The sequence below is a fragment of the Petaurus breviceps genome, unplaced genomic scaffold (genome assembly GCF_028583685.1).
Source record: "Petaurus breviceps papuanus isolate PSGF00001 unplaced genomic scaffold, PetGlider_PUasm1.0 91041, whole genome shotgun sequence".
Classification (NCBI taxonomy): Eukaryota; Metazoa; Chordata; class Mammalia; order Diprotodontia; family Petauridae; genus Petaurus; species Petaurus breviceps.
This window is the reverse complement of record NW_027187400.1, coordinates 34,026,049-34,054,006: the sequence shown is the minus strand read 5'-3', so window position 1 is coordinate 34,054,006 and position 27,958 is coordinate 34,026,049. Positions and strand designations below refer to the sequence as shown.

At 46.6% G+C, this 27,958-nt stretch overlaps 1 protein-coding gene and 1 long non-coding RNA gene across 4 annotated transcripts in view; one reads left to right on the top strand and one right to left on the bottom strand.

The window, feature by feature from the left end:
• MEGF6 (multiple EGF like domains 6) overlaps positions 1-27,958 on the bottom strand; it is a 372,060-nt gene that overhangs the window by 222,349 nt on the left and 121,753 nt on the right. The window lies entirely within an intron of this gene.
• LOC138154618 (uncharacterized) lies at positions 1,630-12,409 on the top strand. The gene is made up of 4 exons (XR_011166641.1): positions 1,630-1,895; positions 2,090-2,177; positions 6,693-6,814; positions 11,975-12,409. It is a non-coding gene; the product is annotated as an uncharacterized lncRNA (long non-coding RNA).

Sequence of the window (27,958 nt, the reverse complement as noted above, 5' to 3'; positions counted from 1 at the left end):
TTAAGCAGGAGCTGAGATTCAGAACTGGAAGGGACATTCCAATGAGGGAGTCAAGCCCTTCATCGCTAAGAGAAGCAGTGACTTGGCCGATTCATAAAAAATCCTCAGATTCCAGACCCAGTAATCTTTCCAGTGTACAAAGAGGAACAGAGACAGAGAGACAGAAGCAGAGACAGAGAGATATGGATAAGTCACTTTGTCCATCTTAGCTTCAGCTGTCATAAATTGGGTAAAGTATTATTGTTTGGGGGGAGAGAAATGTCACACTGCTATTAAATAGAAAAACCTGGCTTGCAATCAATCATTCAACACTATGGTGAACTCCAGAGATACAAAAAGAGGTAAAAGACAGTCCCTGCCCTCAGGGAGCTTACAATCTAATGGGGGAGACAAGAAACAAACAAATATACACGAAGCAAACTGTATACAGGATAAATAGGAAGTAATTAACGGAGGGGAGGCACTGGGATTATGAGGGGTTCCCAAGGCGCTCCGATTCCAAATTCAGTGCCAACTGAGCACCTAAGAAGAGTCTTATTTTGCAGATGAGGAAATTGGGAGAATTTTGATTTCACAGGTTTCCCAGTCTCAGAGTTGGAAGTGACCTTAGAGGCCATCTGATCCAATATATTAACATATATTGTCAAGGATCCCCTCTTCAGGACTTGCACAAAAACTCATGAAATTAGGGAGGGTAAGGGCTAGGATTTGAACTCAGGCTTTTTCTGACCCCAAGTCCAGAACTCTTTTCACCTGCTAGCCTGTAAGAATGGAGTTTAGCTACCTTAAGTCATCCAAGTTCTCCCCAGGACCCTCCTGTGACCTACAATGGTTGACCAAAGACATGCATCTATGATGGCTGCCCAGGGTTAGGGGCACTGTCTGTGGTCATGGGGCAGAGCACCTCCTTGTGAGAAACTAGCTGGTCCATTCAGGACTTGGACCCCCAACTTCAGACTCAGGAAACTGTAGAGATTAGTAGGTCTAGTTCTAGCCTTGGAGTCAGGGAAGACAGGTCAGTCCCAACTCCAACACTTCCTTGTGGGGTAACTAGGCCAGTCACCCCACTTCTCTCGTAGAAGGTGTTTGTCAGCTTGTAAATGAGGACAGTAATACCTGTACCTCTTTTCATCCTGTGGTCACGAAGGTTCTGTTGGGACTAGGATGAATCACTGGAAAGTGTTGACAATATAGCAAATAGTATCATAAAAGTTTTAAAAATCCATTATCTCATCTGATCCACAATGATCTCAAAGAGTTAGTTATGGAATCTGTGTTGTCTTTAAGTGAATTGGGAGACTCCTAAATCTTGACAGCACCTCTCCCTGCTGGGTCTCCACTGACCTGGAGCTCCAAATCCATGGAATCTCATAAAGGAAATTCTCTCTAAACAAGTCTCAGCTTCCACGGTGCACACCCAAATTTCTGGGTGGTTATCTCACATCCCCTACCCATCCCCCCTGATCTTGAGAGTCTTGCCAGCCAGGTTCAGTCAGTCTGCATTCCACTCCTCAGCCCTCCCTGCCCCATCCCTTCATCCATCATAGGCCACCAGGAGCCAGCACTTAAAGAAAAGTTGGTTGGGTCAGCTTTTTCCAGCCTTTTTTGTTCTCGGGTGTGGTTTCAGTATGGTTTTCATCCTAAACTCTAGATAAAGAGACTTCATCGAGAAACTTGCTCGGCCATTAGGGACATTACAAGGGAACCCACCCTGGGTGCTCAACCCTCAAGAGGGTGCCCACAATTAACACTCTCAAGGATCATCACTGGTTAAAGGAATTATTTAGCCTGGAAAAGAGTTTGTACGAATATGATAGCTTTCTTCTAGTATAGAAGGGCTGTCATTTAGGAAAGGGATGACCCTTGTTCTGGTGGGTCCAAGAAAGCAGAACCAGGTAGGAGCTGCAAAGAGATAAATTTGGGTGTGATGTCAGGGGGGTAAGTGTCTGACAATCAGTCGTCCAAAAATGAACCAAGCTGCTTAGGGAGACGGTGAGGCCCTGCCCTGAAGGTCTTCAAGCCCAGGCGAGATTTGTCTGGGGCTACGCTGGCATGAAACGCCTCCCTCTCTCTCTCTCTTTTCTCTTAGAGGCAAGAGGAAGCCCTACTCATCCCTGATAATAAACATGCAAGGCAACCAGAGGAAGAAGCTAGAGCGAACTTGGAGACGGGAAGATGTGAGTTTGAATCCCACCTCAGACGCCTCCCTGCTGTTCAATCCTGAACAGCTCAGTTTCTTTCAGCCTCAGATTTCTGACCTGTAAAATGAGGATACTAATAGCACCTATTCCCCAGGGTCTGTGAGGAACAAACGATATCTGTAAAGCACTTGCTTCACTGATGGGCCTGTACAGTACATGGAGCTTGGTAGCTTGTTGTGTTTTGTGATTGTCCTTCATTCTTGAAGAGGACCATGGCATCAGGGAGGTAATGACATGACCTGCTGTTGACTTGGATTTAAGTGAGGCAGGGCTGGGCAAGTTCACCAGCCTCACTTCCTCCTCCAGAGCCATCTGGGTCCAGTGGCCAGATGTTCATCAGGATGACTGGAGATGACCCAGGATACAATGGGAGACCCTGGCCCTTTTAGGCTAAGGCCTTTTCAGGTCCTCACTTTGAGTTCATCCAATCAGTGAATAGGCCTCGAAGGGACTGGACCCATTATTTTATTAGTATAGAGAACTTCTGGGTGAGGAAATCTCAATGCAAGTTGGAACCTTCTCGGCCACTTATACTCTTAGGGGCACTGAAAGCTTTGCCCAGGGTCACATAGCCAGTATGTGTTGGAGGTCCATTTGAACCCAGGCCCTTTTGGCTTCAAGGTCAGCCCTCTATTCAGTATGTCAGTGACCCCTAAAATTCTTTATAGACTTTATCCCGTGGCTTCTGACATTTACCTCCCTCATTTCAGTCAGCATTTGAACTCAGGTCATCTGACACCAAATCCAATGGTTCTCCTTTATACCTTATTCCCTCATTGCAATTTGATTGGGAGAGGGAATTTCTGCAAGAGGAAACTCCCTCTATCAATGAAGGTGGGAATCTTCTATGCAACTTCATGGATGGCCTAGACAGTATCAAGGCATTAAGTGACTTATCCAGGGTCACACAGCCAGTAGGTGTCAGGGGTAGGTCTTGAACCCAAGTGTTTCTGGCTCTCCTCTGAACCACAATGTGCCCATATTGAGTGCCTTCTACATGTAATGTACTGTGGTAGTCACCGGAGATACAAAGACAAAAGGAAAAGGAAGTGGTCCCTGCCCCCAAGTAGTGTACCTCCTATCCAGTAGGAGAGAAGTCAGAACCAGGCTGTATTTGCCAACTAGAGTCTGACTGTGAATCCTCTCTACTCCAGACACCTGGCCTCTGCTTGAACCAATACATACTATGAGGCCTGGTCTCCTTTGGGGCAGCTTTCATCACTGACATTCCTCACATCAGGTCAAAGTCCAACCCATTATTCCAAACTCAGCTTCAGGGACCAAGCAGAGGCCACCCTCCAAATATATGGATCCTGCCCCATCTCCCCCAGTCTTTTTTTCTCCAGGCTAGTCACTCCCAATTCCTTTATCCTGCTCTAGGATGGCATGGTCTCCAGCCCCCTCGCCCCCTGGCAGCCCTGCTCCAGAGGCATTCCAGATCACCGATGTCCTTCCTAGACCCTGGACCACCCAGACCTGAGTGCCATGCTTTAGATGGGGTCTGACCAGGGCACGATACAGTAGAACTGGCTCTGCTAATGTCTCTCATTATCCTAACCCCTCCACCTCTCCCCAGCTTCCCTCTTACTGCTCAGGGCATCACCATCCTCCTAGGCACCCTGGCAAAGCCTCAGTGCCAACCTCGATGCCCTGCCTGCACCACCTTACATGGCCAGTCTGCTCTTAAATCTTGTCATCTTTGCCCTCACAACATCTCTCAAGATGAGTTCCCTTCTCTCCTTGTGCACAGCTACTACCCTTGTTCAGACCTACATCCCCTCTCCTGAATTGTGGTAGTAACCTCCTCATATCTCTCTCCACTTCAATCCACCCTTCCCTCAGCTGCAAGAGCCATTGTCTTTAAAGTGAAGATCTAACTATCATTCTGTCTGTCTGTCTGTCTCCCTTTCTTCTCCTTCTTCCTCTATCCCCTCCCTCCCCCTGTCTCTCTCTCTCTCTCTTTCTCTATCTATCTACCTATCTATCTATCTTTCTATCTCTCTCATATAAAAGTCTCTGGCTGACCATATGTCATCCCCCAACACAAGATGAAATTTAGCAAAGATACACATGTATAGTCAATCAACAAGCATCGATTAAGGGCTTACTATGTACCAGGCATTGTACTAAATGCAGAGAATAAAGGCAAAAATTGTTCCTGCCCTCAAGGAGCTCACATTCTAATGGACGAAACAGTATACAAATAACTAGGTCCATATCAGATATGTACAACATAAACAGAAGGCATGAGGAATAGGGGGCACCAGGGCTGGGCCCTCGGAGGAGGTGGGATTTGAGGGGGGTCTTAAACAGAGCCAGGTGACCCAAAGGCAGAGGTGGGAAAGGCCAGCATTCCAGGCTTTGGGGCCAGAGAAATAGGACAGTCAGCTTCTGCATTCAAGGAGTGTCTAAAACAACGGGGGGAAAAGTGTGTTCAAGAGAGATCGCTACCGCATGAGCGGCCTAGATTCCGGAGAACTGATAAATAAAAAATGGTGCCCACCTCCTGCCTCAGATGCAGAATGACACACACATCTGGGGACATGGCCAATATGGGAATCTGTTTTGTGATCAAACTTATTTGTTACAAGGGCTGTGTGAGCTTCACTCCTCTGGAGGGAGAAAAAACACGCTTGAAAATTGAGGGGAAAAACCCAGCACAGACCAAACGTTTCAGAAGCATACATGGCTGTTTAACTCTGACACTGAGCTATTTGAACTAAGCTTGGCTCACCTCCTATCTGAATATCCAAGAATATCTTGTAATTTTAAAATGCCTTTCATTTGAGACATGTATTCATGTTTTAGAAATAATAATAATAATAACATTCTTTTCACACAATAAAAAAGAGATCCATGCAAAATCAAGTGTAGATAAATGTATAGGGTGGGGTGGGAGGGCTCTGAGAGGGAGAGACAGAGGGGGAAGGGCTGATGGAAGGAGGCTCCTGGGGTAAATGGAGATGTAGCGAGCCTTCAAGCTTTCGAAGCAGAGTGTCAGACGCCTCCTTGGCCAGTTCCAACCCCCACTCAGAGCCAGGTCTGAAGCTGAGATGGAGAGTCAGTCAGGGCCCGGCAATGTGTTCCCTGAGGGCACCAGGCTCCCCTGATTAAAATGCCATGCCCCATCAAAGCCGACCATGCTTATTTGCGGTTTCCATGGCAACCCTTGAAACCAAGAATGGGTCGCCTAGAAACTGTCCAACAGGCTCCACCCCTTCTGGATTTCCAGGGTCAACAGCGGAAGTCTCTGAAGAAAGAAACAGCATTGCCCAATGCCAACCGGGAAGTCCCACAGGTGGGCAAGGCAGACGCCGAAGGATCCGGGAAACGCAAGTTTTCTGTGTGGTCCAAAGAAAAAGAGACAACACCTAGGTTCAGCTGAGTCCGGGTGAACCAAGTTTCCATTCCATTCAACATACATTTCTTAAGAATACCATGGGCCAGGGTCCTAGCCCAACAGCACCCCTTCCTATGATCCTAGAGATCGTGGGATCGAAAGCTGGCAGGGACCCTTGAGGGCATCTGACTTAATCCTCTCATTCTACAGATGAGGAACCAGAAAGGACATGAAGTGTTCCACCCAGAGTCACACATTTGAGAAGCAACACTGTCAGAATGTGAGTCCAGACCCTCTATCTCTTACCATCACACTGCCCTGAGCCTCAGTTTCCATATCTGTAGAATGAAAATGTTGGATTAGATTGACCCCTAAGTCCCTTCCAGCTTCAAATGACTCTGATAAGTTCACACTGTGCCTAACATTCATTGATTCACTCAATAAGCATCCATTAAGGCCCCACATAAAGAAATAAGGGAGAAGAGGCAAAAACCAAACAGTCCCTGCCCTCGAAGAGCTCACATTCTACTGGATGGAGAACATATTTCAACAGAACTCAGATCTGCACTCAAGTCTCTGAGGCCACAGTCAGGGCTCTTTCCCCTCTATCATTATTTCTCTTCCAAAGTCAGGGCCTCTGTCAGGGCTAGAACGGCAAGGCCAGCTGGCCACTTGCTTCTCTTCCATACAGCACTCCCAGCTCCAGGCCTCTGCACAGACCATCCCCTGTGTCTGGAATGCACTCCCTCTGCACCTCTCCCTTTCAAAATCCCTAACTTTCCTCAAAGCTCAGCTCAAGAAGCCACCATCTTCCAAATGAGGCCTTGGATGATTCCTCCCCCCCATTAATTCTTTTCTCATCACCCCAATTTCTTTGCATTGATTCTCTACATTTTTTAAAATACATATGTTGTACTGTGTGTATGTTTCATTATCTCAAAAGCTCCTTGATGGCAGGGACTGCCTTTGGCCTCTTCTTGTGCCAGCACAACCTGCAGCCTGTAGAGGATGTTTTCCTCTACATTTTTCACAGGCTGCCCAAAATCTGTTGGCGGGCCGCAGGTTGTACCTGCCTGAAATAAAGGGTAGCTGATTGATTGATTGAATGCGAGGCATGTTAACAAGCATCCCTTCCATTGTCTGTCTTCCAGATTCATTCCTCAGACAGACACAGAAATGGGGCCTCCCTCAAGCACTGTGTCCAAAAGCCTTAATCGGGATTTGAGGGACTCTTGAGGGACCAGGCAGGTGCAAGCACTGTGGGGGAATAGAGGTATGTAACTCAAAAGACATTTGCAATGTGGAGGTATGGTCTCTGCCCTGAAGATTCTTATGGTCTGATACAAGGCAAGAAACAATGAAAAAACCCTAAGGTGTTAAACTGGGTAAAAAAGGCAGCTAGGGAAGCAGAAAGTGGGATGGAAGGAGCTTTGGAGGAGAGGGAAAATTTGCAGGGTTGATCGCAGGGGAGAAAACCTTCCCATAATGATCAAAGGTAAAGCTCAGAGGCTGCTGGGTCTAGAAATGGGATGGACCTCAGAAATCATCCAATCCACCGCCTTCATTTTACAGATCAGAAAACAGAAACCCAGAGCAGTGTACAGCACACATTCTGAAGCTATTCTCCCAACCTCCACTGGGACTGGCATGTGTGGTCCCCAGAGGGTTGTTGCTGTATCTCCCCTCCACAGGGTTTAGAGACAGCCCAGAGAATCTAGCAGCTGTCTTTTCTAGGGCTATAGTTCATGAGCCCTGATTAGTGTGCTCCGCCCCTCCCCCAATGATTACTCATTGATATCAATAAGTCAGACAATTCAATTTTAGAAAGGGGTGGGATAGGAAGAACAGTTGATATGAAACATTCCCTATCCCCCAAATCTGTGATATACAGCACAGACAGAGTCTGGGGGAAAGTGGGCTCAAACTTAGACAGCTGGTAACAGTTCCTGGGTGCTAGAAATCCTTTTCTCTCTTTTGTGGGGGTATTCAAGAAATTCCCTTTAGGCATGTTCTAGTTTCTGCTAGACTCCTTGTAGGACCTGAAAGCTACCTCTCTTCAGTGTGTCTAATTTATCCCCATTTCCCAAAGGGAAGTACAAAATCCTCTGACCCAACCAAATTCACAAGGTCCTTCTTTGGTTAAAGGAAGGTAGAGAGGTGACCAGGCAGGGAAGGACACTGTGACCAAGGTACCTCTCCTTCCCCTGAAACCATTCCTTCTCAGAGGGCTTGGATGGAACTGCTATTCTTGAGGTTTACAGACCCTCCAACTTCCTGGGCTCTGAACCTAAAGCCCAAGACCAAGTCTTCTTAGCCAATATCAATAGCTCCCTGGCTGTTGAGGAATCCTCACACCTCATCTAAAGCCCTTGTTTGATTTCAAAAGAGATCCTAAGCCTTGTCCCCACCCAGTCCATAGTTACTTTAAGTAGGGTAGGGTTATTGAATGATTAATTCAAAAGAGTTCTCATCTGATATAAGGGCTAAATGGAGTGGGGAGTTATTGACTAATTGATTCAATCAATACCCCTTCTTATAAGTGAACTGCCCACAGTCAATGAGTAAAAATCAGAAGAGCCAGGATTCAAACCCAGGACCACTGACTGCAAATGCAGTGTTCTTTCCACTGAGCCGTGTAGGGAGTTGCTTGATGTCCCACACACATCATCCAGAGGATACATCTGTGCCATAAGCGATAGCACCCAGAACCAAGAAACATTAAAGAAAACTGACTGTGCTTTGAAAAATATCAGGAAGCGCAAAGGATGCCTCCGGCGGGATCTTCAGAGAGCATTAATCATCAGGCAGGGAAGGGGAGATGAGAAAATTCAAATCAGTCACCAAATACCTGAGCCGGTAGAGAAGCAGGAGAAAGGAATGGAGCTATGTTTGCAAGGACTCTGAGGCGGCAGGAAAGGAAAGGCTGACAGATGAGGCATTCATGAGCTCCTGGCAAGAAATGCAAAAGATGAATGAAATGCAAGGCCCGGAATTCCTCTCAAGGATGCAGAGATGAGCCCCAAGAGACGGCTGACCAAGAAGAATCCAGATTCTGGGGGCTTTCTATTACCTCCTGGATCAAATGGAAAATCCAGTTGGGCTCATAAAGCTCTTCAAGGCCCTCCCATCTCTTATGTTCTGTTCTCCATGCTTCCACACTCCAGGATCTTTACTGTTCTTCTCACACCCCCTCCACCTCCTGTCCCTGCCTTTGAACTGGGAGGCCGCCGTGTCTTGACTATTCTTTCTCCTCCTCTCTGCCCTCCATACTTAGCTCAAACAGTACTCTCTGTAGGATGCCTTTTTCTAGCCCTGTACCATCCCCCATCCTTCTGGTTGGAGTTCACCTTCCGTCTGCTCTAAAGATGCCTCACTATTTTTATGTTTATCTCCCCCATTAGAAGGTGAGCATCTTGAGGGCAGGGGCCGTGTTTTTGCCTTTCTTTGTGTCTCTAGCACTTAGCACAGCCCCTGGCATGGAGCAAGCCCTTAATGAATGTTTGTTGACTGACTGACTGACCTCTAGCACACAGCCCACAGGACTGAAGTCTGTATTTATCTGGAGCCTGCCAAGAAAAAGAACCACAGATCTGACTGGGAGGGAGCTTCAAGAAGGAGAAACTTCCCTAGCTGAATGGGCAAGAAATACCAATGCACCTGCGTGTACTGCTTACGTCGGGATTAAATAAAGCATGGACCCCAGAATGCAGAGTGACCCGTCCTCTCGAGCTAGAGTATTGGATTCAGCTCTGGGAGCCCTATTTAGGAAGGACATGGATAACCTGGGGTGTTTCCAGAAGAGGGCATCCAGGTCAGTGAAGGACCATGAACTATCAATGCCATATGAGGGTCAGCTGAAGGTACTGGGAATATTTGGCCTGGAGAAGGAAAAAACTGGAGGGGTTGGGTGAAGAGGGGTGATAGCTGCCTTCAAGAACTGGTCAGACCCATCCCACAGCAAGATTCCCCTCTGTGACATGTGCATTATAGCCTGTGGTCCTTCAGCCTCTGAAGCTGAGGGATGGGGCACTGGAACAGAAATCAGGAATCCGCTTCCAATACTGCCCCAGATGCTTCCTAGCCCTGGCTTACTCTAGAGGCCTCGGTTTACTCATTGGTTAAGAGAGGGAGCTTGGATCCAATGCCTTCTCAGGTTCTGGCTGGCTTTTAGTCTGGGATCCCGGGACCTCTGCAGAGAAGGAACGGACTTCTACCCAAAGCAGCTCATTCCACTTTCGGACATCTCTAATTATCAGACATCAAATCTCAATCTGTCTTTAATTTCCACCTACTCCTCTTTGTTCTGACTTCTAGGGCCAAGTAGGATAAGACTAATCATTCTTCCGTGCAATTACCCTTCAAATACCTGGAGAAAGCTATCAAATTCAGGCTCTCCCTCCCTGTTTTCTTTGTCTACATCGCTAGTTCCTTCAACCGATTCCCATGAGGTAAGAACTTGAGAAGGGCAGTTAGGTGGTGCCATAGTACACAGCCCAGGCCTGGAGTGAGGAAGACTCATATTCCCGAGATCAAATCCGACCTCAGATACTTAGTAGCTGTGTGACCTTGGACAAGTCACTTCACCCTGTTTGCCTCGGTTTCCTCATCTGTCAAATGAGTTGGAGAAGGAAATGGCAAACCACTCCAGTATCTCTGCCAAGAAAACCCCAGATGGGGTCACAAAGAGTCAGACATGACTGAAAACCACTGAATAAGAACAAATAAATTTAAGATTCTTCCCCATCCTAGCTGTTTCGTCTCTGGATACTCTCCAGCTTTTCAATTCTCTTCCTACACTGTAGGGCCCAGAACTGAATACAACACTCCAAATATGTTCTAGCCATATGGTCTGGTCCAGACTGATAATCACCTCCCTGGTATTGGACACCGTATCTTTCTTAATGTGACCAGAGAATTGATTTTTGTACTGCCATATCACATAGTGGTCTATAATTCACTAGGACCTCTAAATCTTCTTCAGATGTGCTGCTGTCTAACCATGTCTAGAATATACTTTTCCTTTCTTTATTTGTGAACCTAAATTTTTTAAATCAAGTATACGACATTATACATTTACCTATCAATTCATCATGTTGGGTTCACCCAAATTTTAAGTGCTGTGTACTGTTAGACAGGCTCTATGCTTCCTGGCAATGCTGAGATTTCAGGATTCTATTTCTCCCCTGAGGGGAGAATCAGCCCTACTCCCTCACCTGCCCTCCCCATGATAATGGCATATAGCTGTCAGAATAAGTCAGACAAGGCAGACAAGCAGTCAGAACCATGGGGCCCACTGTGCCCCAGCTGGTCCCTCGGATGGAAGCCAGGGCCTAACATCTGGACCTCAGGATGTCCAGACGGACGGTCCTGAGACCAGGTGGCTGCCTTCTTTTATCTCAAAAATATGATGCTTTTCTACTCTGCCTTCTTCTTTCTTTCTCTGTTTTTGAGCCAAAATTCAGAAAGACATGGGAAACTCACTTTAAAAAAAACAAACTTTGGGAACATCACTTTGTCTTCACAGTTTGTACTGGGGCCAAACCCCTGAATGGTGTTCCTGGTCTCCAAACGACTTGTCTGATCTTGGGGGTGAGAAGGGAATGCTGTCTGCTCACCCCGGCCAAGGATCCTCCTTGGGGAGAACTCAAGGTTTGGCTGGGCCCTGGGATCTCTCTTGAATCGATCTATTCTGAAACCCAGGAGCCAAGAGCCTGCCTGCCAATGAGTCTCTGCCACCTTCTAGTCCAGGTCCTCTCAGTTGGAAGTTTGCCTGCTGAAGGACTGGGAAAGAAACCAGGCCCTGGCCCTGATGCCAGGCAAGTCTTCTCTTCACTAAAGAAATTGCTGCTTTGAGCAATAGTTCCGTGTGACTCCTAGCAATGTCCAAGAGGTAGTTGGTTAGACAGAATTTCAGAGGAGAAAGGGAAATCAGTGGCTATCTAGTCACCCCCCCCCCAAAAAAGGAAGCCCCACTAGCACATACCCAGTAAGTGGACAACCTGGCCTCAGGAGGGGAAAAAAGGCATTGATCCCTCTTCCTTAAGACACACATTGTTAGATGTGGCTGATAAAAGAATTTATTTTCCTTGTATAACCCGGGGCTGAAGTCTGGCATTTGGATAAGACTTTCTTCATGGGTGGAGAGAATGATGATTGGAGCTCCATGCCTATGTGAAGGGAGAAGCTGGTGAGAGCAAGGGATCCTGGTTCTTCTGGTGTCTGGACTCAAGAGAAGACCTCTCTTGGTTCCCGGCTCTTTCCAGATAATACACAGAGTGAATGAGGCTTCCTACTGGCAAGAAGCTATCTCAGCTCCATCAAGAGACAGTGTTCCCACCTTACCCAAGGGAAATTTTTAGTGTGGCAAGCAGGGAATAGGGAAATGCCTGTCACCCAAGTGTCTCGACATGTTGGAATCTTTCTCTCCCTCCAGAGACCTCTCTTTGAAGAACCATGGAACTGTGTGGGTCTGCTCTCCTGGAGATGGAAGCCAGAGGAACATGGTTATTTCCAAGTTCTCACCAACCCCACCCTTCATTCAAGCATGGAACATAGATCAACCCATCTCTCTACAAATGAAAAAAAGGATTATGTAAATGGGGGGAGGGGTTATCAATTTCATATATATATACATATATGTGTATATATATATGCACATGTACATATATGTGTGTATATATTTGTTAATAAAATAATTGGGGAGGGGGAAGGAAAAATTTAAGTAAAAGTTTGGTTCCACTAGAAAAAAAAAAAGACTGTGAGCTCCTTGAGGGCAAAAACCTTGATTTTATTTGTCTCTCCAGTTCTTGGCATAGGGCTTTAGACATAAACTGTCCCAAGACTTTTGGAACATACTGTTCAGCATAATAAATACTTGTTGATTTATTGGTTGTTTTCAGTTATATTCATTCATAGACATTCAAATGCAGCTAGGTGGTGTAGTACTTTGAGAAATGGACCTGGAATCAGAAAGGCTTGAAGGCAAATCTGGCTTCAGCCTCAGACACTTGGTAGCTGTGTGATCCTGGTCAAGTTATTTAATGGGTTCTGCCTCAGTTTCCTCATGTGGAAAATGGCTATAAGGACAGAACCAATCTCCTGGGGTTAATTGTAAAGCACTTTGTGAATCTGAAAGTCATATATAAAAATTATCACTAATCATCTCAAGACCCTTCGGCATCCCAGATGGCACCTTTGGACACTTCTCAGTTTATTAACGTTCTTGCTAAGCGACGGCACCTAGAGCTGGCTTCTCCCTAACCAGAGGGCACCAAGCCAGGGCTGTTGGTATAGTATAGAGGACAGTCTTCCTTGGGCATGATTTGGCTGCTGAGGGCCCTTCCAGGACCCTGATGATTAGTCCCATCGTTAACACCTGAAGGAGCTGTCATTGCATCAGCATGGGTACCACCTCAAGCAATGCCTATCAAACTCCTTCTATGAAGAGTAAGGAGCCTTCGAGAGCTCTTGGGAAGGAGGAATTCATCTCCTCAAAGGTGCTTGGACTTTCCAAACTTAGGGTCATATGGTCCACACTGGAGATATACCGAAAGGCAAAAGACAGGCCCTTCCCTCAGGGAGCTCACAGTCTAATGAGGGAGACAAGAGAGTGGGGGATATGGGTGCAGGGAATTATTCCTCTTATATGTTGTTATGTTTGTAATGGCTGTGCTGTTTCCATCCTGTCTAACTCTTTGTGGCCCTATCTGGAGTATTCTTGGCAGAGATTCTGGAGTGGTTTGCCATTTCCTTCTCCAACTCATTCTGCAGATGAGGTAACTGAGGCAAACACTGTTAAGTGACTTGCCCAGGGTCACCTAGCTAGTAAAGGTCTAAGACTGGATTTGAACTCAGAAAGGTGAGAGAGTTCTTGATTCCAGGCCGGGCTCTCTATGAACTATGGCGCCACCTAGCAGCCTACATAGGTATTTAGTTTTACTTAAGTGAATTTTTTTGTTACAAGGGAAGGTTTGGGGTGTATATTAGTGTATATTAGGAAATGGATATGTTTTTAAAGAATAAAACTTAAAAACAGAAATTAGCAAGTTCAGAACTCAAAATAAGATCCTTTAGCCACAAACCTGTGGTTCCTTCCACTTTGCCACAATGTTTCTTGGAGTGAAACTTTTAAAACCTGTCTCTAGCATCTACAGGGGAAGGACTGAACAAAATGGGATATATGAATGGAATGAACGTCACCATGCCATCAGAAATTATGATGATGAGGAATTCAGAAGCCACATAAGAAGATGTATGGTGCAGAGTGAAGAAGGCAAGACCAGGGAAACAATATAGGCAATAACCACAACATGAACAAAAAAAAATCCACAAAGCAATCCAAATGGAGTATGGTGAAATTACAGTGACCAAGAGTGGTACCACAGAAGAGAGAAGCTGCATCCTCCTGCCCCTTCTTTGAAGAGGTGAGGGGATACAGGGGCAGAATACAGCATATAATGACAGTTTTTTATATGTTGGTTTGCTTTGCTGAATTATTTTTTCTTCTTTATTATAATGACTGGCTCCATTGGAAGGGGTGACAGGAAGTGATACAGTAGGAAATATAGATGGTATAAATTAAAATTATATCAATAAAAATTATTTTTAAAAATTTGCACATAGTAGGTATTTAATAAATGTTTGTTGAATATGAGTTTATCAACTTTCTGGTTTAGGTTTGGGAAGGGAAGAAAGAAGGGAGGAAGGAAGGAAGGAAGGAAGGAAGGAAGGAAGGAAGGAAGGAAGGAAGGAAGGAAGGAAGGAAGGAAGGAAGGGAGGGAGAGAGGGAGGGAGGAGGGAGGGAGGAAGAGAAGAGGGAGGGAGGAAGGGAGGGAGGGAGGGAGGGAGTAAGGGAGGAAGGAAGGAAGGAAGGAAGGGAGGGAGGGAGGGAAGTGGATACAAGGTAGGATGAGGTAGGGTGGCTTGTGGGGTTTGGGTTTTTTTCTTTAAAAGGGCCTTCTAAAGGTGGGGTTCTGTGGGACCAGAATGTCGAATGTGCAGTATCGAATTAAGGGAGTAGCACTTTTCCTTTATTACCAAGTAAAGCTCCCTAGTTGTCTTCTCAGGCCTGCAAACATCACGTATTAGAACGGTGTATATCTCAAAGTGAATGTAATATGAAAACAAAAGACATTAACAAGATTTCAATAAAAATACAGCAGTCCCCCAAGCCTTGGACTGGAAGGTTGTTTGAACCTGTGCGCTATGGTGCTACTGGACACACCTCATGCCACGGCACAGGCCGGGACTGGGGAGCCAGAGTATTCAACCACTATCGATCCCACACCCATACTGAGCAAAGACTCAAGAGAGTGGCTCCTTAGGGCCCAGATACAACAAAACAAAACAACACACACTCCCCTCTCCTGAGTGGTCACTCACATTCACAACTGCAAAGGACCCAAAGTTTGCTTCCCATATGGCCCATCAGCTCCCTATACCTATCCACATCTTTTTATTGATGTATTTTGTCTTTACTTTGCATTAATTTCCAAATGCCTATTTATCTCTCTATCTACCTCCTCTCCTTCATCCCCACCCTCCTCAGCCATCTTCCTTTGATACAAAGAATATAAATTAAGAAAAATGGGAGGGGAAAGAGCTCCACAAAACTAACCACAGCAGCCCGGTCCAAAGGCGTTGGGAATGCCCCACACCCACCGTTTCCCATCTCTCTGCAAAGAAAGGAGATGTGTCTCCTCCTCCCTTCTTCCAGCCATGCTTGGGCATTATCGTCATCACACCATGTCCAGGCTTTGATGTTATTATTGTTGTTCTTTCCTTCTATGTTGGTTTAGTTGTTGTACATATTGTTAACCTGGTGCTACTTACTTCACCCTGCATCAGTCCATATCAACCTTCCTATGCTTCATTGTATTCTTCACATTGGTGGCACAGTGGATAGAGCTGGGCCTGACTGAGTTCAAATCTAGCCTCAGACACTTATTAGCTATGTGACCCTGGTCAAGTCACTTAATCATGTTTGGCTCAGTTTCCTCTTGTCAAATGAGCTGGAGAAGGAAATGGCAAACCACTCTAGTGTCTTTGCCAAGAAAAACTCAAATGGGGTCACCAAGAGTTGGACAAAACTAAAATGACTGAACAACAAAAAGGGTGGAGTTAGATTCAAAAATAATAGCTCTCGGTCCTCTGATCTTATAATCTCCTATCCCCCTCCCAAACTTCTTAAGTGTCGTATTCCTCGTTCTCTACCAGTTACGTTGACTGATGGACCAGTAATTCACACCAATGAACTAAAGAGCTTCATGGAAGAGTAGAAACAAGGTGGGATTTGAAATCAGAAGCCAATGGACTCGAAGAAGTCTTGTTGGAAAGGATCTCTGAGACTCTCTGATGGTCCCGTTGAGTTTTTTCTCTTTTGGGTCAACCCCAACCCAAAGCCCTTTAACGTCACACCTTTCATCAGTGCTCCAGCCTCTGCTTAGGACCTCCAGTAAGGGTGACCCCACAACATCCCAGGCAATCCATTTCTCTTTGGGGTAACTCTACTTGATGGGGAGCCTAAATCTTCCTTTTTACAACTTTCAACTCTCGTTCTTGCCTCTTCCCTCTGGAGCCAAGGACAGCTACCCAGATTCCTCTTTCAGTGACAGAGCTTAGGATACTTGGAGGTATCCATCATGCCTCATCTCCCCTGTCCCCCAAGATCCTCCTTTCTCGAGGCTATAAATACCCAGTTTCTTCCACCTGTCCTCATATGGAAAGAACTGGAGGTCCTTAAGCATTGTGGTTAACCACCTCTGGATTCTTTCCAGCTTAATCAATAAGGCACCAAACACTACTGTGCTGAGGTTGCAAAAGAAAGGGAAAAGTCGGTCTCTGCTCTCAGTCTAAGGAAGGAGACAGCATATGGACAATTACATACAGACAGGTGTATCTAAGACAAACTGGAGATAAGCACCAGAGGGAAGGCATTTGTATTAAGGAAGGTAGAGAAGGACCGTGGGGAAAAGAATACTGTAGCTGAGACTTGAAGGAAGAAAGAGAAGCAAGAAGAGAGACATGAGGAGAGAGAGAGAGTTCCAGGCAAGGGGGAGAGTAAACGCAATGTGCATCTGGAATGGTGGTGCCAGAACTGAACCCAACGCTCCAGATGTGGTGGGAGGAGAGCCGAGGATGATGGGACTCTCACCTCCCGAGTCCTGGATATCATGCCCCTGGGAATATCACTAAAGAGTGTATTGGCTTTCTTGTCATTAACAGAATCCCAGCTCTGACACTTCGTCATTTTGTGACACTAGACATGTCCCTTCAACTCTATAAGCCGCCATTTCCTCATCTGTGAAACTGAGATAATAACATCTGCAATGTCTGCCTTACAAGGTTATAGTGAGTAAAGTCGAAGCATTAGAGATGGGACAACTTTAGCACCGGTGAGCCCCATCCACCCTGAAGGACTCAGGGCTGCCTCAAATACCCCAACTCCATCTAGAGTGGGAAATCTATCCCTTATATTAAGCTAAAGTAAAGCCTGCCTTCCTGAAATGGCCTTCTTTCCAATAGGGTGGAAGTGGGGTAGAGAAGGAATGGCTGCTTGGGTAACTGGAGGGCTGGGTGATGCAGTGGACAAATAAATCACTGGGTCTAGAGTCAAAGGACCTGGGTTTGAATCCTGCCTCAGATACTCACTGGCTGGGCACCTTAGGGAAGTCACTCAACCTCTCTGGGCTTCAGCTTTCTCTCCTCTTCTCTTCCATTCATAGACCTCACCTCATCATGGTGTTGTTGAAAATACACTGGATTTGAAGTCAGAAGACTCGAGCTCAAATCCTGATTCTGCCGATTACTTGCTCAGTGATGTTCTTGGTTATGCTGTTTTGTTCCTTTCAGCTTCATTTTCCTTCTATGTAAAAAGACGAGGTTGGACTGCCTGACTTCTGAGTTTCCCTCTGGTGCCAAAGCTGCCATGCCATGAACCCTGCCCTTGGAGGGGTCAGGGTGACCAGCACTGCTTCTCTAGCATCTCCAATTCTGGGCAGAGTCAGACCCTCCTTGGGCCAAAGGGCCAGAAAACTCCAACACCTTCCCCACCCCCACACACCTTGGAGAAATTTATGTTTTTGGTTGTTGGTGGTTTTTTTTTTTTAATTCTCCCTTCTCCTGGGGCAGAACAATAGAGGCATTGAGTGATGGAGGGCTTTCCCTTAGCAATTTCAAGAGATACCACCAGGGGGCACCAACCCCCTTCTTTACCCCAAAGCAGGAGAGGATGAATTTGGATAATGAGATGTGAAGATTCCGGAGTAAGATTCATTTTAAGCGGTCTCTTTCCTCCCCACGCTCCACAGATAGCTCTCACCTGCCTAGAGGGGTATCACACTCATTCATAGAGGAAGCCCAGACTGGTTCTTTCCTAGGAAAGTCTGGGCTGACCACCCCAGGGTCACTTGGAGGGCTGAGTTGTGTCCAGTGCTTTTAAAGGACCCTGCAGGTCACTGAATCGCATAGTTGGAAGGCGCCCCAGTGGGCACCTGATCTCTCCAACTGTTAGTTTCCACTCCCCCCCCCAGAAAAAAATACTGACTTATCTGAATAAATGTGATTTCCATCTAGTAGAATGTAAACTCCTTAGGAGAAGGAAATGTCTTATTTCCTCAGAGCCCTTCAAGTCCTATGGATTCCCAGCATCCAGAGTCCCTCTGGCTGGGGCAGTTTTCAAAACACATAATCTTATCAACCTCTCACACCAACCAGGTGATACTATAATTAAATTTTACTATCTGTATATCATGGTATATTATTTTATATAACAATATTGAATTATTAATTATCTTTATTATTATTTAATATCTAATAATATACTATTATTAATATTAATAATAATTAATATTATTATTACAGCTTGCAGAGCCTCTCACTCCAAAACCACAGCAGAGCCTAGAAGAGACTCTAGCAAGTCTTAGCAGGTCTTTACCAAGGGGAACCAAAGTTCAAGTACCAGCCCTACCAAGGGACAATGTATCTTTGGTCAAGGGACACAATCTGGTTCCCTTCCCCCTTTCTTAGCTTTTTTCACATGTGCCAGACCCTGTTATGCATTGCATAACCAGATCTCCATTCTAGTCAAATTGATCTCTATATAATCTTCATGTACAATATTTTATTTCCCACCTCCATGTCTTTGCACAAGTGCCTCCTACCATGCCCTCCTCAAGTCCATCTCTAAGGATCTCTAGCTTTCTTAAATGCACAGTACCTTCTACATGAGGTATAGATTTTCCATCAGAATTCTCTCCTAACTTAAAATTACTTTGCATTTACTTGTATATTTATTATGCAACCCCAGTTTATCATACAACTCCCCCCCCAAAAAAAGAGTAAGTTTCTTGCTGGCAGGAACCATTGTGTTGTTGTATTTCATGTACTTGGGACATTTGCAAGGGGATGGGGGAACTAGACCCTTGATTTCATCAGAATAGGGAACTTCTAATGAGAAAACTCTCCCACTGGATAAGATTCCATCTGCGCTGCCCCTTGGTCTATGACACATGCCCCAGGGCCCGGACATGTTGTGATTTATTGACAGACACCCAGTGGGGGTGTCAAAAGGCAGGACTTCCCCCCAGGTCGTCCTAACTCCGAGGTTCTCTGAAAGGCCTCACCTTCTGGTATACAGTAGGTACTTAATAAATGCATGTTCATAAGCTCATAAAGCTACAAAGGACTTCAGAAGTCATCTTGTCCAAGGCCCTGATTTTGCAGAGAGGCGCTGAGGCCCCCGGGAGGTGATGTTCACATGGGCAGGAAGAGGTACACTAAGATTTGAACACACCAGCCCAGAGCTTTCTCCAATGGGATTCAAGAGAATCACGAGCCTAAGTGGAGAATCACGAGCCTAGGTGGAGAATCCCTGGGTTGTCACAAAAGAATAACTTTCCTGGTCACTGCGACTTTACAAAGCTGTTCTGGAAGGCACTGGGGTGGTGAGAGCATCCACATCCTGAAGGAAGGACAAGTGGGAGACGGGAGCTCTGTTCAGAGAGGGAGCTGAACCTTGCAGACCAGTGTCCCCTGGTGCCCCTTCTTCCCACCTTTCCCACTCACTTCCCTGGAGGCTCTGAAATTCTTTGAGATGCCAAGGAAGAAATCAGAGCTGGTGTGAAAAGGGAAGGCATTGAAGAAGGTGAGGGGTGGGTGCTATGCCTTCTCAGGGCTTGCCTCCTCCAGAGAGGGGTCTCTGGCTGGGCAGCCTCAGCAGGCTCCCTCCCCGCTCCTCCTGAGCCACAGCTACCAGGAGGCTCCCAGGAGATATGCTCAGTGCCAAGCAGGGCACCCAGGCACAGAAGGAGCCCCTGGCTAGCTCAGGGGTTGGGTCCCACATGGGCAGCTGCCTCCCCATCCCCTTTCCTCTCATTCCTGCTTTCTCAGGGAGGCCAGAGAGAGAGCAGAAAATTCAGATGTTGTGCTCTGGCTTTGGGAATTGATGGGAGACTGAGGTAAGGTGCCCATCATGCCACAGGAACAGAATAGTGGCCTACCTGAGGCTCTCCCATGATAAATCCCCCCAGGCAATAGGATTCTGACCAAGGGCTCAGGTCCAGGTGACTAGCTCCCTATCCCACCAGAGAGAAGCCATCTATCTTCTCCCCATTTGATGTTCAATTGTTTCACTCATGGCCAACTCTTCCTGACCCCATTTAGGGTTATCTTGGCGAGGACACTGGAGTGGCTTGTCATTTCCTTCTCCAGCTCATTTTTATAGATGAGGAAACTGAGGCACATAAGGTTAAGTGACTTGCCCAAGGTCACACAGTCAGTAAGTGTCTGAAGCCAGATTTTAATTCCGGTCTTTCTGACTCCAGGCTCAGCTCTCTCTCCACTTCTCCACCTAGCTACTCCATCCTCTTCTCTCCTCAGGCTACTCTTATATGCACAATAGAGCAGAAATCACATGGAATCTGGAGTCTGAAGACCCAGGTTCAAATCCCATCCCAGCTGCTTCTTCCCTGGGCAAACATAGGCAAATAATTTCCTTTCAACAGACCTCAGTTTTCTCATCTGTCAAATGAGAGGGGTGGGCTTAACCATTCCTAAATTCCCCTCCAATTCTAGGTCCTATGAGCTCTCTCCAGAGAACCTACCTGTGCAAAGTCTGGTTGGATGAATCCACCGCTTTCCATTACCAGTATTCTAAAGGCTTAGTGGGACTCCGAGGAGGGGAGCCCCCCAGGGTCTGGCTTCTTCCCCATCCCTGCCCCCCTCCTCTCTCCAGCTCCTTCCACTTAATCGTTCAGCTGGTAATTTCCACCTCCTTCAGACAAGTTTTTCTTCTAACAGATTTGAAGATTACAGGGTTACACGCACCGCACTCCTGCCCCCCAGCTAGTAAAGATTTATCACTAAAAGCAGGAAGACAATTGGCACCAGAGGCTTGGCTTCCTTCAAGTGCTCACAGGATCATGGAGCCCTTGGAGGTCGCTAGACCGAGTCCTTTATTTTACAAATGAGGAAACTGAGGACCGTGGACGTTGGGATTTGCTCACGGTCCCCTGGGCTGTGAGTGGCAGAGAATGGGTTGGATCTCAGGTTTTCTGACTCCAAATGTAACAATCTTTCTGGAGCATCTCGAGTATGAGTAAAGTTATTCCAGGGTACTCAAAAGGCTCAGCTCAGCTTTAAACTACTTACAGCTCATGGTTGCACTAAGACTTTGGGGACAGCCTCTATAAGTAGGAGAAAGTCCATCCACTGATCAGAATAACCTTCAAGGTTGGTCCCTTCTAACCCTGAATCTAAGGTCTATATAGTCTTTGAGATTTGCAAGAATAAGGTCCTTGAGGGAAGGGGATTTAGGGGTTGTTTTGTCTTTTTATCTGGCATCTAGTACTTAATTAATGCTCATTAATTGAGTGATTGGGTTGATACCCGAAACAAAGTACGAAGCATATCACTATAATAATTAGGTAAGCAGATGTCCCAGTGGATGGAGACCTGGACTTCAGAGTTAGAAAATCATACTCTAGTTATATTGAAAGTTTTATCTTAAAAACCATATTTTATTGTATTTTGACAGGATATTTCAATTCTTGGAGTTTTATTATGAACTGTACTAAGCTGTTTTATGCATTTATGAAAGTTTATGCTATAGTATTTTTGAAACACAATATCTGTAATGAGCAGGTATAAAGTAATCGCACAATTAAAAAAAAGACCTGAGTTCAAATCCAGCTTCATATACTTACTAGCTGTGTGACCTGGGGCAAGTCACTTACCCTCTGTTTGCCTCAGTTTCCTCATCTGTACAATGGGGATAATAATGGTCCCTCCCTCCCAGGGTTGAGGATCAAGTGAGATAACACACGTTTGCTCTGCAAACAATAATGGGCTATATAAAAGCTATTATTATGAGCTGACAATAACGAAAATAAGGGATAGAGTTTATTAACTGGCAATAACATTATTATTATTGACTGACACTGATAGGTGCTTTAGAGTTTACAAAGCCCCTTCTATACATGACCTACTTGACTCAGCACAACCCTGGGAGGCAGGCATACCGATTATACAGATGAGGAAACTGAGGTCCCTTGTCCTAGGTTTAATAAGATTATGAGAGTTGGGCCTTCTCACTCCCAAGATTCCGGAGAACCCTTGACATACAAAGTACTGCTTCTTTTTCTGACATCCCAGGGGCATTTAAAAAGACTTTCTAAACAGTTGACAGCCGAGGACACAGACTTGTCTCGGGCCCCACTGCCCCTGGCCCACAGCAGTGACTACAGTAGCCCCACCCTCAGCATCGCCTTGGCAGTAGTCCCTCCTCTGATCAGCCTCTGGGGAGCCCCTCTTGATGCGTTCAGGAAAGAAAGCCTTTCCCGGTTCACCCGTGCATGTGAACCAGGGAGTTCAACCAAACAGAAAAGCCAGTCCAGTGACCCCATCTGATCGAATCCAGCACTTCCTAATCCTCTCCCATGGTCCCTACAGAGATGTCACCTGACCCGACCCCATTCATTAGAGAAGAGGCAGGTGCTGGCTCCAGCCCACGGATGGGGGGGACATCAGGACAAAAGGAAGCAGCATCAATGACCGTCATTCCATGGAGAGAGCCCAGGCTTTTCACCTTTTCTGTGTGCCCTGGCCCCCCCGGCAGTCTGGGGAAACCTATGGACTCCTTCCCAGAATCACATTTTTAAATGGAAAATGCAAGATACACAGGATTATATAGGAAATAATTATATTGAAAAAAAAAGGAAATGGTTATTTTGAAATACAGTGATCAAAATATAAAAATAAAAAATAAAACAAGGCCCCCTGTCCCAGTTGAAAGAGCTTTGGGCTTGAGGTGGAAAGGATTCAGGGTTCAAATCCCACTTCTGACATCCATTTGCTATGTGACCCTGAGCAATCTGTACTGCCTCTCTGAGCCTGATTCCTCCTCTGTAGAATGGGAGTGAGAATATTGAACTATCCAATTCACAGGATTGTTGTGAGAAAAGGCCTTTATAAAGCTTGAAGTGTAACGGAAATGTGAATTATTATAATGATTCCCCCTGGCTCTGATCCTTGACTTCATAGAGAGACATCTCAATTGAAGACAGGAAGCTTCAAGTCCCGGCTTTGATCAAATTGAACCAGACACAGAGATCTGAGCATCCAAACTCTAACCTTGAATAGTAAAGGAGAGACAGACAGACAGAGATAAATGGAGAGCTAGATGATGGATACATAGATGAAATGATGGAGAAATAGATAGATTTTTTGTTGTTATTCATTCGTGTCCAACTCTATGACCCCATTTTGAAGGTTTTCCTGGCAGAGATACTGTAGTGTTTGTCATTTCCTCCTCCAGCTCATTTTACAGGTGAGGAAACTGAGGCACAGGGTGAGGTGACTTGCCCAGGGTCACCCAGCTAGTAAGTGTCTGGGGCCAGCTTTGAACTCATGGAGATGAGTCTTCCTGACTCCAGGTCACCCCACAACTCCCCCCACTGCCGCCACAACCTATGGACCATGGCACCACCTAGCTGCTCCAGACAATAGAAAGATGAAGCATTTGTGACATACTTATGATTTGCCAGGCATCGTGCTGTGTTGGGCATACAGAGTTGAACCCTGCCTTCAAGGGGCATATATTCAGCTCGGGGAAGACCACACATAAAGGCACCTGGAAAGGCATGGGGCTGCTGGGAACAAGGAATGGTGTGGAAATGGCTGGGATGTGACAAGATTGGGTCAGGTTCAAGTGGGAACTCAGCCATTGGATCCTGGTAATTCAGGGGCAGAATCCAAGTGTTTGTTTTGTTTGCTTTTGGTGGGGTGGGGGAGGAGGAGAGATGATAGTCCCACCATACTCTGCCCTGGCCGGACAATGGTAGGAGCATTGCATTCCACTCTGGAGCCATAGTTTAGAAAGGGCCTTGATAAGCTCCAGGGAGGCCAGAGAAGGGCAGCCATGATGCAGAAGGACCTTGAGTATGAGAATGGGTCAAAGGACTTGGGTCTCTTTAGCCTAGAGAAAGGAAGACTGGGTGGGGGCAGGGCTGGGGCCATGATCGTTGCCTTCAAGCACCTAATAGATTGGAAAGGAGAGCTTAGCCTTGTCTGCTTGGCCTCAGAGGGCAGGACAGCTAGCAATGAGTGTTGGCTGTGAAGAAGCCAGTTTAGTCCACAAGTAGCAGGAGCCATTCCAAAGTGGAGCGGGTCATCTTGGGAGGGAGTGTGTTCCACTCCCACTGCCTCTCTCCCCCTCCACGGAGATCTTCAGCTAGCAAAGGCTAGAGGACCACTTCACACAGATTCCTCAAAGGGACTCTTGTTCAGGTATGAATTGGGCTAGGTGGTCTCTGAGCCCCCTTCTGATTCTGAGATTCTATAAGCCTCATTCCATGACTCTCCAAGAAACTCCTCAATCCTACAGGAAGAAGGTTAGAGAAAACAGGAATGTCTTGGACATATTCTTTGATCACACAGTGAATTCAGTTCCACTGGTATATATTAAGCACCTACTCTGTGCAAAAGAAAAAAGGAAATTCTAACCTTGGTTAGGCACAGTCATTGCAGACTGCCAATATAAGGGACATTCAGCCCTGTGTAGTGGCTCAGTGGAGACCACCAGCATTAACAGGAGTTTTAAGGGACCAGAAGACGTCCTTGGTCCTCTCTCCCTGCCTCTTAAATCCCATGCTTCTACCCAAAGCTTTCCCCATGGGTCCATGGGGTTTGGGGCAATTCCTCTTCCTACTGGTGATCACTCTAAACAAAGAAAATGCAAGAAATGCTCTCTTGGGGGCGGCTAGGTGGTGCAGTGACTAGAGCACCAGCCCTGGAGTCAGGAGGACCTGAGTTCAAATCCGGCCTCAGACACAACACAAAAACTAGCCGTGTGATCTTGGGCAAGTCACTTAACCGCAATTGCCCTCCAAAAAGCAAAAAAAAAAAAAAGGAAAAAAAAAAGAACTGTTCTCTTGGCCACAGCTTGGAAGGCAGGAAGTCTGAGTTATGGTCGCCATCTTAATCAGTGTGGAGGCTAGACCTGAGACTGCCCTTGTTGGAGGATCTCATCAGCTGTCAAGGAGAGCCTGGGAGGATAATCTCTCCAAACCTCTCCAGAGAGAGAATCCTCACTCTCACCCTCCCTTGTTTCTACTTCTCTTCCAGACAAGGCTGACTCCACCTTGGCCCTGCCTCCAGTCTTCAAGGCCAGCTTGGCTCCTGCAGACCTACAGAGAGCAAAGGTCCTCCTTGAGACCTTCTGAGTGGCCCAGCCAGAACTCCCTTCTGCTTGCCTCTTCAAGCATTCAGTCTCAGACTAGAGAGTTTCTTTGGCACGGCCTCCCGGGGTCGGCTGGGGACAGGCCAGCACCACTCCTTGGAGCTCTTCTGCCCCTTGGCTACCCTTATTCTCCCTGTCCTCCCTTGTCAAGATGTCCTGACTGCAGTCCCAGCCAAGCTCATTCTCTTCTCGAGGAAGACCCAGAGATCTCCCAGCATCTTGAGTTCTCCCTGTGGCTTCCCAATTCTAGGCATCCTGTGACCTAGGCTCAGACAGCAGGGAGGAGAGGTCCATGAAGGAGTCAGTGGCAAAGCTTAAGGTGAACCCCAGACATGAGCCAGCTAGGGGAACGAAGCCCAATTACCATCCCAGAGGGCCCGATGGCTACAGCCCCACTGGAAAAGTCAGTAGATTCACTGATGTTTCTAGCTTGCTGTGAGCAGTGAACTACAATGGAAAGACCATCTAGTGAAGATTCTATGACTTTGGCCAAGTCACAACCTTCCTGGGCCTCAGTTTCCTCTTCTGTAGAATGATGTTGGACTAGATGGCCTCTGAGGTCTCTCACAGACGCCTGAGGCTGGGGCCAGGAGACCAGCTCTCCTGGACACAATTCCTTCTGTATTTAGCAGCCCCAGAGGGAGAGAAACTGCTGCCTGATTTCAAAATGCCAGAATCTGTAGAATGTCTTCAAGGTGCAAGTCTTCGGAATCTATAACACTCTACACCACAACTGATCCTGTGATGAGGGGATTTTTCTAGCAGAGATATCTCTGGACTTCTTGGGGGTGGTGGGGGAGGAGGGGTGAGGAACAGCTGCTATCCAAGACAGAAATATCAAAGGGGATTTGCTGAGAAGGAAATTACAGGGTAGTGGACAGGAACCAGGACCAAAGTCTTGTCTATGAAATTCCTCTAGAGTGACCTGGCAAAGTGGGAGGTGACCCCGTTGAGGCCTAGGGGCCAGGCTACAAGAAGATGAGGAGGTGTAAAAGTCTGGAAAGAGTCCTAGACACCTGCCTAGAAACCTGTAGAAAGTCCTGGTGTGTTTTCCCAAACACTCATGGCCTGGGCAGTTGGGCAAGAATTAGCCCTTGGGTCATGGGAAATCAGTCACCCAGAAAGTATGGTTCTACCCAGGACTTCTACCTATGGTTCTACCTGCGGCCTTAAGGAAGGATTTGTTCTGTAAAATTTGGATTCAGTCAAAAGGCCACACTTAAGGACCTAGGAGGCCCCGTGTGGCCTTAAGGTCACAGCTTCCCCACCCCTGGCTCTACAAGCTACAGAGTAAGACCCTAACAAATTCAATAGCCTGCCCCAACTTGAATGACCTCTGCAGCTATAAAACTACTTCCTGGGCCTTGAAGGTCTGTCGACTTCCTAGGGAGCCAGCACAGTCTAGTGAAGAAATAGGGGCAGGATTTAAAGGCAAGAATGGGGAAAGAAAGAAAGAGGAGAGAAGGCACAGTGGGATGGAAAGGACATCAATGATTCAGCTCATCCTCCCAAGCTAGAATAGCCCTGCCTCATCCTGCTCTCTCCTTCCAAGCCCTAGCCAAACAGTCCCACTTCCTCCATGGAGCCTATCCAGCTAATGCAAGCCTAGGCTACATTAAGAGAGGCCTGGCTTCTGGAAGCAAGGAGGAGGAGGTCGTGCTGCCCTCTGCCCTGTGCAGAATTCTCTTCTCCAGGTTAAACACCCCCAGTTTCTTCAAATGGTCATCTTATGACATGAACTCAAGGCTCTTCCCCACCCTGGCTTCCTCTGAATTTTCTCTAACTTGTCAATGTCCTTCTTAAACTGAGGTGCCCAGAACCAAACCCAATATTCCCAATGGCATCTGATCACCACAGAGCACAGCCAGACTGTCAGACACTCCCCCCACTTTTCAACTTTTATTTTTTGCTTTTTGCAGAGGGGAAGTGACTTGCCCAAGATCACACAGCTAGTTAAGGGTCTGAGGCTGGATTTGAACTCAGGTCCTCCCGACTCCAGGGCCAGTGCTCTGTTCACTGCACCACCTAGCCACCCCCCTTTTCAACTTCTTTTTATGTGTTTTCTACCCCATATGACCAGAAGGTCCTTGAGAGCAGGGGCTATCTTTTGTCTTTCTTTGTATCATCAGTGCTTAGCACCTAGTAGGGGCTTAATAAATGACTGACTAAGTGGGGAAGTCATAGGATCACAGATTTAGAGCTAGCCTGCAACCCAGAAATCAAGCGGTCCAACACTCTGACTTTTAAAGACGGAGGCTCAGAAAGCTTTTAAAGGCTCACCCAAAGCCACACAGACAGCAAGCGGCAGAGCCAGGACTTGAATCGAGTCTCTGTCTATGGATGCAATAGGCCTTCCATTCTGCCCTGTTTCCACTGTAAGGCCAATTCAAGGTTTAACAGAGAAAAGGAAAATCTGAATTAATCAGTTCCCTAGAAATCACCTAGCTCTTTGGGGAAAGCGAAATGAAGTGAGAGAGAGTAGCTGTCAGTTCTCTAGATCAGAGGGATGCCCAGAGGAGGCATGCTCAGCTTTGGAAATCTGATTTAATCTGACAGGCTGCTGCGGGTTTATTCCCCTGGCCCCTTCTTCCCTCCCCCCCCAGCCTCCTCTCTTGGGCAGAACTGAGCAGATCTCTTCACTGTAAGAGCTAGTCAGACCAGGCAGTTATTTACCAAGAACGG